At 38.8% G+C, this 13,228-nt stretch overlaps 1 long non-coding RNA gene across 1 annotated transcript; it reads left to right on the forward strand.

Annotated features, from left to right (window-relative positions):
• The first annotated feature begins 52 nt into the window (after nt 1-52).
• LOC112848253 (uncharacterized) lies at nt 53-2,149 on the forward strand. The gene is made up of 3 exons (XR_003222275.1): nt 53-130; nt 608-630; nt 923-2,149. It is a non-coding gene; the product is annotated as an uncharacterized LOC112848253 (long non-coding RNA).
• The last annotated feature ends 11,079 nt before the right edge of the window (nt 2,150-13,228 follow it).

Here is a 13,228-nt window from a genome sequence, read left to right on the forward strand (position 1 = left end):
AGGCAAAAGAGATGAGAGGAAATGAGGAGGAGGAGGCGGGGAACAGGGGGAGCAAGACTTCTGGTCTCTCGTCCCTCCTAAAACTCCAGCAGAGTCACTTTGGGTCATTCAGGAAGAAAACTGGGATGTGGTGAGTGAATGACGTCATTGCTCCTCTCATCTTTTCCTTAATCTCTCTCTTTTTGTTTTGCTCAAAATGGTCCCCGACGTTCTATTATCTTTATCTCTTTTGTTCATTTTTTTCACCGCATACTGCTTTGCTCACCTCCAGTTTCTCGGCCAGTTCAATTCAATTCGGCGCACTTTATCAGCGCATAGGTCATTTGTGCACTTTTGCCAGTGAATGATACAGCTCACAAACGTGAAAATGTGTGACACAGAAAAGCTCAATTTAATAAGTAATGCATGAATGTGCATCAAGAATGGGAAAAAGGGCAATTATAGTAGATTTGCTTGTTTATATATTTGTAAGTTCATTTCATGTGACTGCCTATTTTTGCCAGTATTGTTGGGTTATCCTGTATTAATTCAAATTTATCTTCTTTTCTGTCTTTTCATTTGCACCTTTTTTCTTTTCACACTGCAAAACAACAACATTTTTCTTCAGAATAAACAATGTGCACAAATTAGGTACAGCATTTACATTACATATATTGCTAAATATACCTTTACATCACATCAGTGTGTGTATGTGCATGCACTGTCCTTCAGTTTGCTGCATGTAAGGACACAATCCTTATCTCATTTTATATGAATATTTTCATTATTCTCATTACTGAGGAGGCATTAGGTTATTTAAATTTGGAGTTACAAAGTTACATTTGCTAAAGTTCACGTTCCCCCTCTCTCACTCTCTCTCTCTCTCCCTCTCCCTCTCGCTCTCTCTCACCTTCTCCACCCTGTTCCCTCCTTGTCCCTTCAGGCTGCCGGATGAAAGCGAGGGGAGGCAGCCCTCAAGGGAAAGAAGAGATGGAGAAAGATATTTTTATCATTCCATCGTTTGTTCCTCTCATTTAAAGAGGGTCACATTCTTCTCAAGAAAGCGCACCAGACTGCACATACAGCATGGCACCGCTCACATTCACAGACATTTGACATCCTGCAGGAAGCTGAGATCAGCAAACCACAGTGATGCCCATTCTGCTGCAAAGAAAACAACTTCTTAACTTTGCAAAACAGCTCGTATCCTGGGATCGCCTTTGGTAGTGTTAATTGTTGGCTACATTTGATCACCGACCTTGAAAAAAAAAAAGCTTTTGTTTGAGATGTCAAAGCGACATCAAATCAAAGGAGCGAAGTGTATACAGTGACGAGGTGACATAAATGTTGTGTTTTCACAGGAGAATGGTTTTTTCTCTTGTAACTCTCAAAATGAGACATGCCACTGAGCAAGTGTGTGCTACTCACATCAGATTAAAGCAAGAATACACAATCAACGGTAATCAATAAAAAGCAAAATGATGTAGGTGTTTTTTTAAGCATTGCACTATATGCTCTGTGAATCTATCATGGTCTGTTAAGTTACTGCTGAATCTGTTAAATCTTATTAGAGTTTAAAATTATGCATTGCTAAAGGTGTGCAAAGGGCCCTGGCTGCACTGGAGCATTTTAGACCATTTTTTAATGCAGCTACGTTTCAATAAGGCTTGCTTTAAGTGTTCTAACCATCTTTGTGCCTGTGCTCATTTTTTGATGTATTAATTTATTTTTATGTCAGCAAGAATTAGATACGATCTTTGGGATCCAGCCAGTGCATCTATAGTGGGTGGATTTAACTATCTATTGCTAACCGAAGTCGGTATAATATTAGTTCATAACTTAGTCCAAATTGGTCACTCTTGGTTTCAAAAAACAACATGATTGTTTACATCATCATAAATGTGCCAAATTCAAGTGTTGGTCTGCCACATAATCCCATATACTACATGGTTGCCATGTATATGAGATAAAATAGCAAACACTGTTTGGGCCACACTGTTTGTTTGAGCTGCTCAGTCATGGAAACCCATGCTTTGAAACTCTTGGTGCACAGTGTTTGTGCTGATGTTCATGTCAGAGGAGCTTTGGAGCTCTGCAGTTATTGAATCATTGGAGTGCTGCTGACTTTTATGCACTATGTATCTCAGTGCCACTTTGTGGCTGAGGTTATTGCAATGGTGGATCCTATTGCAGTACTGTGCTGAAATACAGTGGGCTCTTTAGAACCATCCATTATTTCGCAAAATGTTTGCACGACTAGGTGCTTGATTTCATACACCTGTGGCAATGCAACTGAAAATACTTCAAAAACTGAGAGACCATGTCGTCCAATACTTTTGTCCACTGAGTGTCGTCGAATCCACTATGACAAAATCAAACACAGTAACTAGCAATAGGAAACACTTTACATCCCTTTTGATCATAGCCATAAAGATCGTAATGATGATCAGTGCTATGAACTTAAACATGTAAAAGTGTACACACATGCACGCATACAGTTTATGCCACTGTGTTTCATCTATGTGATGTTAGTCAAGTCTTGTTCCTTTGGGTCCTATCACTTCCACTGGCCAACTGCCAGCCTGCCTCTCCTTCTTTCCCTTTGATAGCCTATCAGTGTCTGCCCACCAACGTCCAGCCAGCCAGTCAAAGGTTGGAGAGCCCAAAGGGGACACCTATCAGGTTGATTATCAGGAGGTGTTATTATGGCTCATTAGAACAGAGTGCGCTTTAACGAGGGTGGTCACACACACACAGATCTTGTTGGCATCATATTTATTTGAGCCTTTTTTTGGTGGGGGGGGGGCTTGATTAGTAGCAAAATTTATAAAACTGACAAAAGTCTTGCTTTAATTCATGGTGCTGCTAAAAATTGGTTAGTTCAGGCCCAAAACTCTATGAAGGCAAAATCCAAAATAACCACACATCTTTAAGTGGTCACACGTAGATCATGAGGAGTCATGATGTGGTTAGCACTGTTGCCTTATAGCTAGTAGGTTATTGGTTAGAACCACGACAGGGGGCCTGCATACTCTCTGGGGACTAGGGTTTCCTCCCATAGTCCAAAGACATGCATGTTAGAGTAATTAGTGAGGCTAAAGCTTAAAGTGTATAGAATAATGCACTGTCAGCTAAAAATGAAACTTTAAGTGGTCAGCATAAGTAAATGTGAGTATGAATTTTGAGAGTACATTACTTGCAAAGAGGACATTAGTTTTCATACCTCCCTAAATATCACATTGTTTTTATTTTCTCTTTTTTTTCTAAAGGAAAGTTTCAATATATCAGCTTTAAATACATAAACATATATGTTACCTGAACAGAGAGACTAACTAATCAGTAAATAGTGAACATATATATATTTGTTTCATTTTTTAAAATTTTTTTTTCATTTGTTGGTCTCAGCAGCATTTTTTGGCTATAGTGGCCATAAACTGTTACACATTAGATTATCCAAGAGCTTTATTTCTTGCCTGTGGGTTATAAAGTAACCCAAGACAGTATTCTTTAATACTTTCTCTAACACTGTTGACATCTAAGAATTTTTGCAACCCCTCTTTTTGACCTTGTGGCAAATAAACAAATAAACTTAGAACAACAGGCCCAGGCGACGTTGTCAAAAACTTAACATTGTGCTTACATTAATAACGTTCTGTTTAACAAGACCTAGAAGGACTTGGCAGAATTTGTAAAACGGACTTCCTTAGTAGTTAAATAAACTTTACTTCAAACGATTACACTTGGCGTTTTCAATTTATTACCAATTTCCATTTTGAACATTTTGCACAGATTTAACATCTGGGAACACAGCGTTCCCAGATAAAAACTCCATCGTACTGTCTATGTGCCACTTATTTACCCAAGACAACATTCTTCGTTGAAGACACACCGTCCACAAACACACAAATATATACACACACACAGCATGGTAACGGTGTTCACGTCCTCTGTTTTGTCCTTGTAGCCAATAAATAAACAAATTGAGAACAATTGTTCCAGCTGTTGGTGCCAAAACCTCAACATTATGCTTATATTTATAACTACATATATTTATAGCCAAACTGTCTCAGACACACATGCAAATTCACAAGCAAATGCTCAACAACAGGCTAAATCCAGTTAATATAGTCAAACAAAATATACAAAAACTAAGTAAAGCTGTGTACCATATTGTCAATGGTGGAATCCATTTGTTTTGTTTTGTTTTTTTTGGGGGGGGGGGGTTCTAATATCAAGGGGAAAAGTATATTGAAATTGATTAAATTATTATACTTTATACTAATTATTATACTTTAGGACTATTGTAAAGAATGCAAGCCAGATTTTGGAAGTTGTTTAGATTGATTTATCTCTTATCTGAAATTCAGTAAATATTCCAATAATGACAGTATGATCATCTTTAACATAATATTTAAGACTTTATTAAACAATATTCCTTCTGTATAATCTGCTTTTTCAGGTTCCAGAGTATCGGCAACCAGGTGGTGCCAAGAATAGCACGATAGCTAAAACATCTAACAATAAAGGCACCTTTGGTTGAGCTGAACAAATCAAAATTTATAATGGTTTATGATTTGTTTTTCTTATGTACATAACAGAAGCCTAATTTGTCTTCCAAATCTAGAATGACTCAGCCATCCTTAAACCCAACGACAAAAAAATGAAATAAAATTGTAAAAAGTGTAAAACAAAAACTGATTCCAGGATGTAAACTGTCTTTGGCTTTAGGGTCACGCAATGGGTCAACATGTCTACTTTGTAGGGTTTTCAAGTAAGAAAATGATGCTAAGGGGGTTTTCTGGTGGATCAGAATGTAACAAATATTTTCTATACAAATAAAAACAACTCTTCTTTCATGTTTAACTTATGTGTTAAAAGGATACATATAAGTTAAAATGGTAGCCATATAGACTTAAAATAGTAAAGAATAATAAAAAAACTCATTTTACTAATTTTATTAAACTACACTGATTAAAAAACAAACCCCAAAAAACCTCAATTCTCCTTCTTTGTTGGAGTTTGAGACATAAGGAAAGATGAGTTGGAAACTTGCTGTTTGTCTTCATTTTCACTGAAGAACAAACATTTTAACAAAACCTTTAAAAGCAGGTTTTCTTTTCAGGATTTCTTTTAGCTAGTTTTAAGTCGTACGTTAAAGTTAACCAGGTAAGTAAAGTTAGATTTGAAGAAATTTAGAAGTGTAGAAGTATAGATTTTTATGTATCTTTTAAGATAAAAAAGACCTTATTAAACAAACATGTTTCAGTGTCAAAGTGACAGAGGACCTTGAATGTGTCTAAGGACAGATAATACACAAAAGAATTGCATACACGAACATGTACAGACTGACAGGAACAAGAGCAGCTGAAGACATGAGGACGAGACAGGCAGGAAGGAGTGAGAGACAGCAAGACTCTCGTGACTGAGGAGAGGAGAGGCGCACCCTCGCTCTCCCCTTTGTGTGAACAAAACAGACCGCTGTGTGTATGTGCTTGTCCTCAAGTGTCTTCACTATGCTGAAAATCTTGGCTCATGTTTTTTGTATTGTTTTAAAAAGCTACTTAAATACACTTTTAAATTCAACTTTTTAAAAGTTTAAACAGATTCCAAATGTTCAGATTGTCGAAAAAGGCAAAAGTTTTTTGTTCCAGTTTGAAGAATGGAAAAGTGAGGCAAGTACAACAAAATTATTTGGCAGATTACGAACATGTGAAAAACTGCAATGGAACGATGTAACGAATAAATAATTTTCCAAATCCCAGAGGACAGTTTTTCATTCCTAACACACATTGCTCCATCCGAGTTTCATTCATCTCTGATCAGATCAGACTACATAAATGATTCCAGATTCTCAGGATTTATGCAAATTTCTTCTTTATGAAAACTTTAATGCAGACACTCGGGTGAATTAAAAGTTCCGGACAAAAATATTAATAGAAAATACAATGAGGAGGAATCACGTTATCATTGCCAAGAAATCTATTCATGCGGTCACAGTATTGTTGTTCTCTAACATCACGATGCAGGAAGTACTTAGTGCTTGCACACAGATGATAACGGATGCTTAGCCAGTGCACGTACGACATTGCAAGGGTTTGTGTACATGTGTCTGTGTATGTGCGCAACGGTAGACATTAACTACAGACTGAATCCATCAAGCTGTCTGAGTATGTGTTGTCTTAATTGAGTTTATTGTGTGCTGCATGCTGCATTATGATATTATGTACTATAGATGATGAGATAATCAAAGTCTTCGCAATTTTACATTGAGCAACATTATTCTGAAATGATTTCATAATTTGTAGATATATATTTTTGCAGATTGGTGATTATTTGCCCATTTTTATCTCTATCATGTTACTGATCTCTTGCCAACAGTTTTAATTACATAATTAGTTCCTCCATATGTTTCTTTTGAGTACCTCTTATACTTTCTGCTTTTTGTTGCTCCCATCGCAACTTTTTTCAGACCTGTTGCTGCCATCAAATTCAAAATGCCCCAGTGCCATTTAAAACTTTTGATATACGTTCTATGCTCTACTGTAAATAAAACATGGGCTTATGAGATTTGGAAAAAAAAAATGTATATTTTATATAAATTGTTTAACAAAGAAACACAGTGGAAGAGAGCCGGAGATTAATAATAACTAATACTTAAATGTAGAGAGGTGTATAAATGCAGAGTGAGTGAAAAGAGGTAAGTGAAGAAGAAACACACACAGTGCATCATGGGAGGATGAATGGTCTCTCTCTTTCTAGTCCCTGTCAGTTCTCTTGCTGTTGCATTTTGGATCAACTGAAGGCTTTTCAGGGAGCTTTCAGGACACCCATAATAACAAATTACAGAGTTTTATGCAGCCAGACTAAAGAGCTGTGCTGCATAAAATCTAAATCTGATCCCTGGCTGAACAACATGACCCAAGCTGTCAGATGCGAGTGCCGTCTAATTGTTCTAATTTTGTTCTAATTGTTCTGTAATTCTAACAACAAACAAATCCTCCCTAACAAAAAAAGTAAAGGCCAAATTGCATTATATTTCTTCACGTCAATGTACAACGTGGGCCGCAAGTGGCCCCCAGGCTGTGAGTTTGAGAGCCCTGCTCTATATAATTGCATAATGGCTGTTCTACATCTAGCCAGGGCTCATCTAAGAGAGTATGTTTTAACCATCCTGAGATGAATTTGTAGCCTGTTGGCTAAGAAGTTGTGGTGAAAGTCGGGCAGATCTAGTCCTCCTCTATCCTTGGTCCTTTGTACCGTTTTTTAAGAGCTTATCTTCCCAAGGAATTTATAAATGGAAAGTTCCAGAGATCTAAAACAGTCAGGTGATGGTTTACACGGGATCACTGAGAATAAATAATTGATTCTTAGCAAAACCATCATTTGTATTGAAGCGACTCTTCCCATGAGCGACATGGGTAGAGACTTCCATCTAGGCAGATCGTCTTCTACTTTCCTTAAAAGGGGGATGTGATTTAATGCAGTTAAATCTGCAAGGAGGAATTTATTTAACATTTCCAGATTGCAGTTAGGTAGAAGAAGAATTACGAAAGAAGCAATTAATCTGAAGAACTGTAGATTTTAAACAGTTTATATAACAGTATATGTACTCACAATACAAAACGTTTTGTTAAGTGCAGATAATTTAATGATTAGAAATCTGCCCTCCAGATTTATAACTGTGTTGAGTACTGTGACATTAATATTTTTGTGTATTAAAATTGCTACTCCCCTTTGCCTAGAGTTATAGCAGGCTGAGAACACATTCAGAAACTCAGGTGTTTTAAGTTCATCTGTAGCTGTGACAGGTCTATGAGTACATCTGCCTGCAGTTTTTTAAGCTGGTTACATATCTTTAACCTCTTCTCTCTGGAGCAAGCTCCATGCATATTCCATGTGATATTCCATAGTTGTGTGTGTGTGTAGCGAGTGCGGAAAAAGGAACTACATCAGTTGGGTTTTAAAAAATATGTGGCAAGAGGCTCCATAAGTCTGATTATGTGTATGCATATTAATTGATATGAGCGAGCCCGTAGGCGCTTACGCGTGTGGGTCCTATATGTCTGTATGCACTTGTGAGGCTGTAGCGGATGTGCTGACGCTGAGTGCGTGATCATGCCGTGCAGATGTGTAAAAATCGAGGGTGTTGTTTGTGACTGCGTAGTGAAATAGGTGATCGGTGCAGTAAAAGAACAGAGAAGGAAGAAAACTATGGAAAAGGGCAAGCGAGAGGGATGAAAGAGAAAACTTGAACAAAAAAGAAAACATTGTAACTAATACAAGACTCTCTATCTAAGTGGGAAAAAAGTGCCTGCCACCAGTTTAAGAGGAAAATTTTGGAAGATATTTTTTTCTGCTTATCCCGTAGTTAAATGTATGAGGTGCAAAAATGCCGTGGTCTGCAGTCATGTCTGTAAGATAGTCATTAGCTGTGTCTCAATGCAGGGGCTGCATCCAGAGAAGGCTGTGCAACGCTGTGACGGTCTAGCCTTCGGATTCGTGTCACTGCTGTCTCGGTGGAGTTTAATAACCTCAGCCGTCTGCTCCTTGCTATCTAAAATATAACAGGACATTGGAGTAAATTCTCGACCATCTCACACTTCTGTTTAATCAGTTTTCTATTTGAGGTTTATTCAGCTGTGTAAAAACTATAATTTTAATCTCAGCCAAACCGATTTACTCATAAAACACTTAAAAAAGCCAAACAATGACATTTTTAAGTTATCTAAGTGACTTTTCCATAACCTGAGTAGTGAAAGACCGCGCGGGGTTTGAAAACGATGTGCCGGGAGTTCGCTGTTCTCGCCAGCTCCAGTGAGCCTTGACCACCCGGTCAGGTCGATAGCTGACCGGGTCACGAAGCCACGAAGGACACCCGACCCATCCTTCAAATTCGGGCAATGAAGGACGCATTTGTCAACCACATTTGGAGCAGCCTTCGAATTGCAACAGCCTTCATCGCGTCGCTGTGAAATAATCGGCCTTCAAATGCGGCCTCCAAAGGATCCAGACCCTGAATTGAGACACAGCCATTGTTACTAAAATAACCCTGGACCGGGCTGTAAACAAAAGAAATTGTTCCCTTCTTCTCTCTTCTCTTTATTGTTATAAATCCAAAAGTGATAGTAATGCAGCGTCTTGCTAAATTTATACAAGGTGTATTTATACACAGAAATACAGACAGAAAGATGCCCTGAGGTCATGAAGCCCTGTTTACACCAGCCATTGTTGTCACATAAACACCTAATAAACAAACACCGCAGTGCGCTGTCTGTGTGTATACCACTTTTACGTGCATTGTGTGTGGCTATTCTGAACTCATCCAGCATCTTGTGTGACCCTGCACCTCCACATTTCTCCAGCCCATAATGGGAGTAACACACCCACACAGCTTCCTGCTCGGTGCTCCTCTCTTCCTGACCTCTTTTGCCATACAGGAAACTCATAGTGAATACACAGAGGACAAAGACAGGTGATACGCATGACCTTCTAATATTTGATTGCTTGGTTTTCTCTGATGAGATGCGATATCATGAAAGGTTTGGGTCAGAGGTAAAGCACTACAGTTACACTCCAGTGACCCCAGAGGGGTAACAGGAAATATTTAGATGTTTTTCTTAAAATGTATTGACTAAACAAAGTACTGTAAGAAATGGTTTTTCAGCCAAAGCCATGTCGCTCATCAAACAGCCCCACAGTCTAAACAATCTTGGATGTCGCCATAAAGTCTCTCACCAGAGCTTTCATCTGAACATCGAGAACATCCAGACCCACTCTGGCAGATCCAGCTGCAGATGAGTTGATGAAGTTTCCTTGCCGTGATTTAAAAAAAACCCCAACATCAGAGCATTGCAGTTACATCATTTTACATTTGTTTATGTTAACTTAAAAATAGAGCTGTTTCCTGATAGAACATCAAGATATTTTCTTCTTAAAGATGTCAGCATATTGGCAATCCTGTCAAATGAGTGAAAAGTTTTTAGCATTGTTATTATTCAGAAATTCATGATTCTTCCTCACTCACACAATCCATCATCAGTCTGTGATTGGGAGCCACTCCCCTGGAATTAGTTTTACTATAGTTGAGCCTGTCGATGCTACTGTACGTCACTGAAATTCAAAATACAATCAGCCACAACAATAGAAGGAAGACAGATGGTAGGCTGCTCTGAAGACAGTTCATCTAAAATTAAACATCTTTAGTCTAATCAGCTATTTTTGTACACAAACAGAGGGACATACCTATCTACAAGCAGCTTCTGTAGCAGCGTACACAGGTCAGTTTGGCCTTGGCCCTTGGATGAATTTCAATTACACATTTATTCTGAGATCATTCAAATTTAATCATTTGGCCATTTGGGGAAAAAAAGTTTGCTTATAAAACAATAAATAACCCAAACGCTGACATTGTTAATTGGGGGGAAGTTTTCAATTCCATCCCAGCTTCTTAACTCAAATACAAACTTTACCAAAATACAGGCCTGTTTATTTTTCTTATAGTTTATTTTTTCGCCATTACATGAGTGAATGAATACATGTCCAAACAGTGCACTTTGGCAGTGGCTGATATTTTACTAGAGTTTCCGTTAAGGATGCTTTCTGACAAACAACTGCTTTTAAAGCTCTGATCTGGACAGAGTGAGAAAAAATAAAGAGCTGATTTTTATACAGCTGGGAACTTGAGAGCACAGGCTTCACTGAAGGTTTGGAAAGTCATCCCATTTAGATTATTGCAGATTACCAACAATCAGCACAAACACGACAGATTTATACGTAGGAAGTTCATTATAGTGGCAACAGTGACCTTCATGTACTTTAAAGACAGGGTTTGCAAACTGGCACGTAACATCATGCGGCGTTACTGTAAATCGTCTATTGGGATATTTTGGGGTCTTATCTCGGCCACTTCTATTGACAGAGGCCTTTTCTTTTGTTGAAGTGGTGCGACGATAAAAGGGAAAAGAGAAGATCTGACAAATAAACACATTCGGTAAGCCCACTTTATTCCCCACATACATAGTAAACTCAGTACAGATTGCCGCAAAGAGATAAGAAAGTTCTCTCCGCGCAACAGATTTGTGTCCACAACAACAGGCCAATGTCTATAGCATTGATAAACCTTCTGATAAAATCTGTAGTGCAACACAGACTATACAAGGCATATTTCTCAAAATTACTTTTATAGGATTTTTTAAAAATTATCTTTATGTTTCTTCTCAGCAACAGCCCACTCATAGCATTGCTAATTTATTTATCCATGCCACACACCAGATCTTAAAACATATCTTGCAGAAGCATGACTTCTCCGAGCACTGTGTGCCTGCCAGTCTGACGATGTGACCTGAAGCTGGTGAACGTGACTGTTTGTTGTGCCTGAGCCTCATTCAGGGATTTCTTTGTTTATTTTCTTTAGTCTTTTTCGGGCCTCCCTGACCACATCCTCTTACGTTTTTTCAGCGCTACTCCTACCGTCATCCCTGTCGCCCCCCATCAAAACACACCCACGTAGTCCTAGGCATGTGCACAGTGTCATGCATACAGGAAACGGAACGTGCTGCTGAAACAATAGAGAGACATCTCAACTGCAGCCAGGAGCCACACTGCAGACGAAGCAGTGGCACATAGATGAGACATTAGGTCACTTTTGTCAAATTTCTGGAACCCTTTGTGCTGGACTATGAGTTTATTAATATGTGAATGTGTGGATTTAAAAATTTATCCTCATAACCGCATTAGAAGACTCTTTGCTACAACACTTGGTTTTCTCAAGTGTTTTCTCAAGTGTGACTTCTAATTTAACATACAGCCCAGCGGATGATAATAATAATATTGATGTCCTTTTAGGCCATTTGCTCAAGGGCTCTTATACTGTTCCACCTCCTCTTCCTCCTCCTCCTTCTCTCCAGGCTCCCTGTCTGACTGTCTGTGTCTCTACGTGACCGGTCCCGGGTCTTTCAGTGCCAGTGGAGGCCGCCGTGGCAGGAGATAACACTAACTAGCTTCCTGCCATTATTCCTAATTGCCCCACGGCCCAGAACTGTGCAGACACCCTGGGTGGGGCGTGACTGAGGAGTATGTCTGTGTGAGTGTGTGTGTGTGTCTGTGAAATTTAAGTTTTCATATATCTGCAAATGCTAACTACCTGTTTATGAGTTTATCATCAGATGTCCGAGATAGAGGAGTGCTGTTTTAACAGTGGCAACAGAGGAACAGAGAAGAAACATGTAGATAATTGAGTGAAATTCAATCTTATTTATATGCCAGCAGTTCACAACAAATTCAGGATGGTTTTTGTCATAAGGTTTATACCCTACAATGTTAGCGAGAAAACCCTTGCAATCCAACAATTAGCTATAAACAAGCACTTGGCGACTGTGGGAAGGAAGAACCCCTTTTTAACATGACGAGACCTCTGGGAGAGCCAGACTCAGTGACAGGCAGCCATTTGCTGTGATTGGTGTAGGGATGAAGGGAAAGACAATAAAAAAGGAGAAGAGAGTGCAAACAAGATACACGCATTAGGTATAAAAACCAGAGAGCTCATGAGCAGTCTCAAGCATCAAATGCACGGAAGCTCTAAATTAATAAAAATGGAGCTATGGAGAAACACCCACTTTGTATTTGTGATGAATGATAGCGGCCTGTAATATACCATATATATACCATATACCACACAACACGCAACAGTGATAGTTTATTGGCCTTTCTGGGACTGGGTCATACAGACTGGGTGGATGTTTAGATGCACTGTATGCTATCACTGGTCTATCTGCAGATGTCTACAGCAGGCTATATGACCCTAGGGAGGGCTGGCGGCATGTGTCTTATAAAGACAACAGCAGGATATTTTTGTAGACAACCACTTGTTTAACTTGTTTTTTTTGGGGGGGGGGGGGGGTGGCAGCTGTTTCTTATATATAAAAAGAGTTGCAGCAAACTCTTTTTATATCCAGTTTTTCTGCAGATGAAAGAAGATATAATGCAGTAATTGGTGAGCTTATGGTATTGATACTGCCTTGGGGTACTTAGCCATCACATTTACATCTATTCCAGTTAATTGCTTCTGCTAGATGTTATTTCAAAGCAACTTTGTCCAAATTATTTTGGGACATTTCAGTGCCAAAACCAGTTTTGTCATTTTTAGGCTGGTCAAAAACACCTTTAATGAAAAATCATTTGATTAGTGTGAGCAGTGCTCCGGGTGATCGAAGTCAACAGACTAAGGAAGACTATGCTGGCTGCTTGTCGC

The sequence above is a fragment of the Oreochromis niloticus genome, linkage group LG11 (assembly GCF_001858045.2).
Source record: "Oreochromis niloticus isolate F11D_XX linkage group LG11, O_niloticus_UMD_NMBU, whole genome shotgun sequence".
Classification (NCBI taxonomy): Eukaryota; Metazoa; Chordata; class Actinopteri; order Cichliformes; family Cichlidae; genus Oreochromis; species Oreochromis niloticus.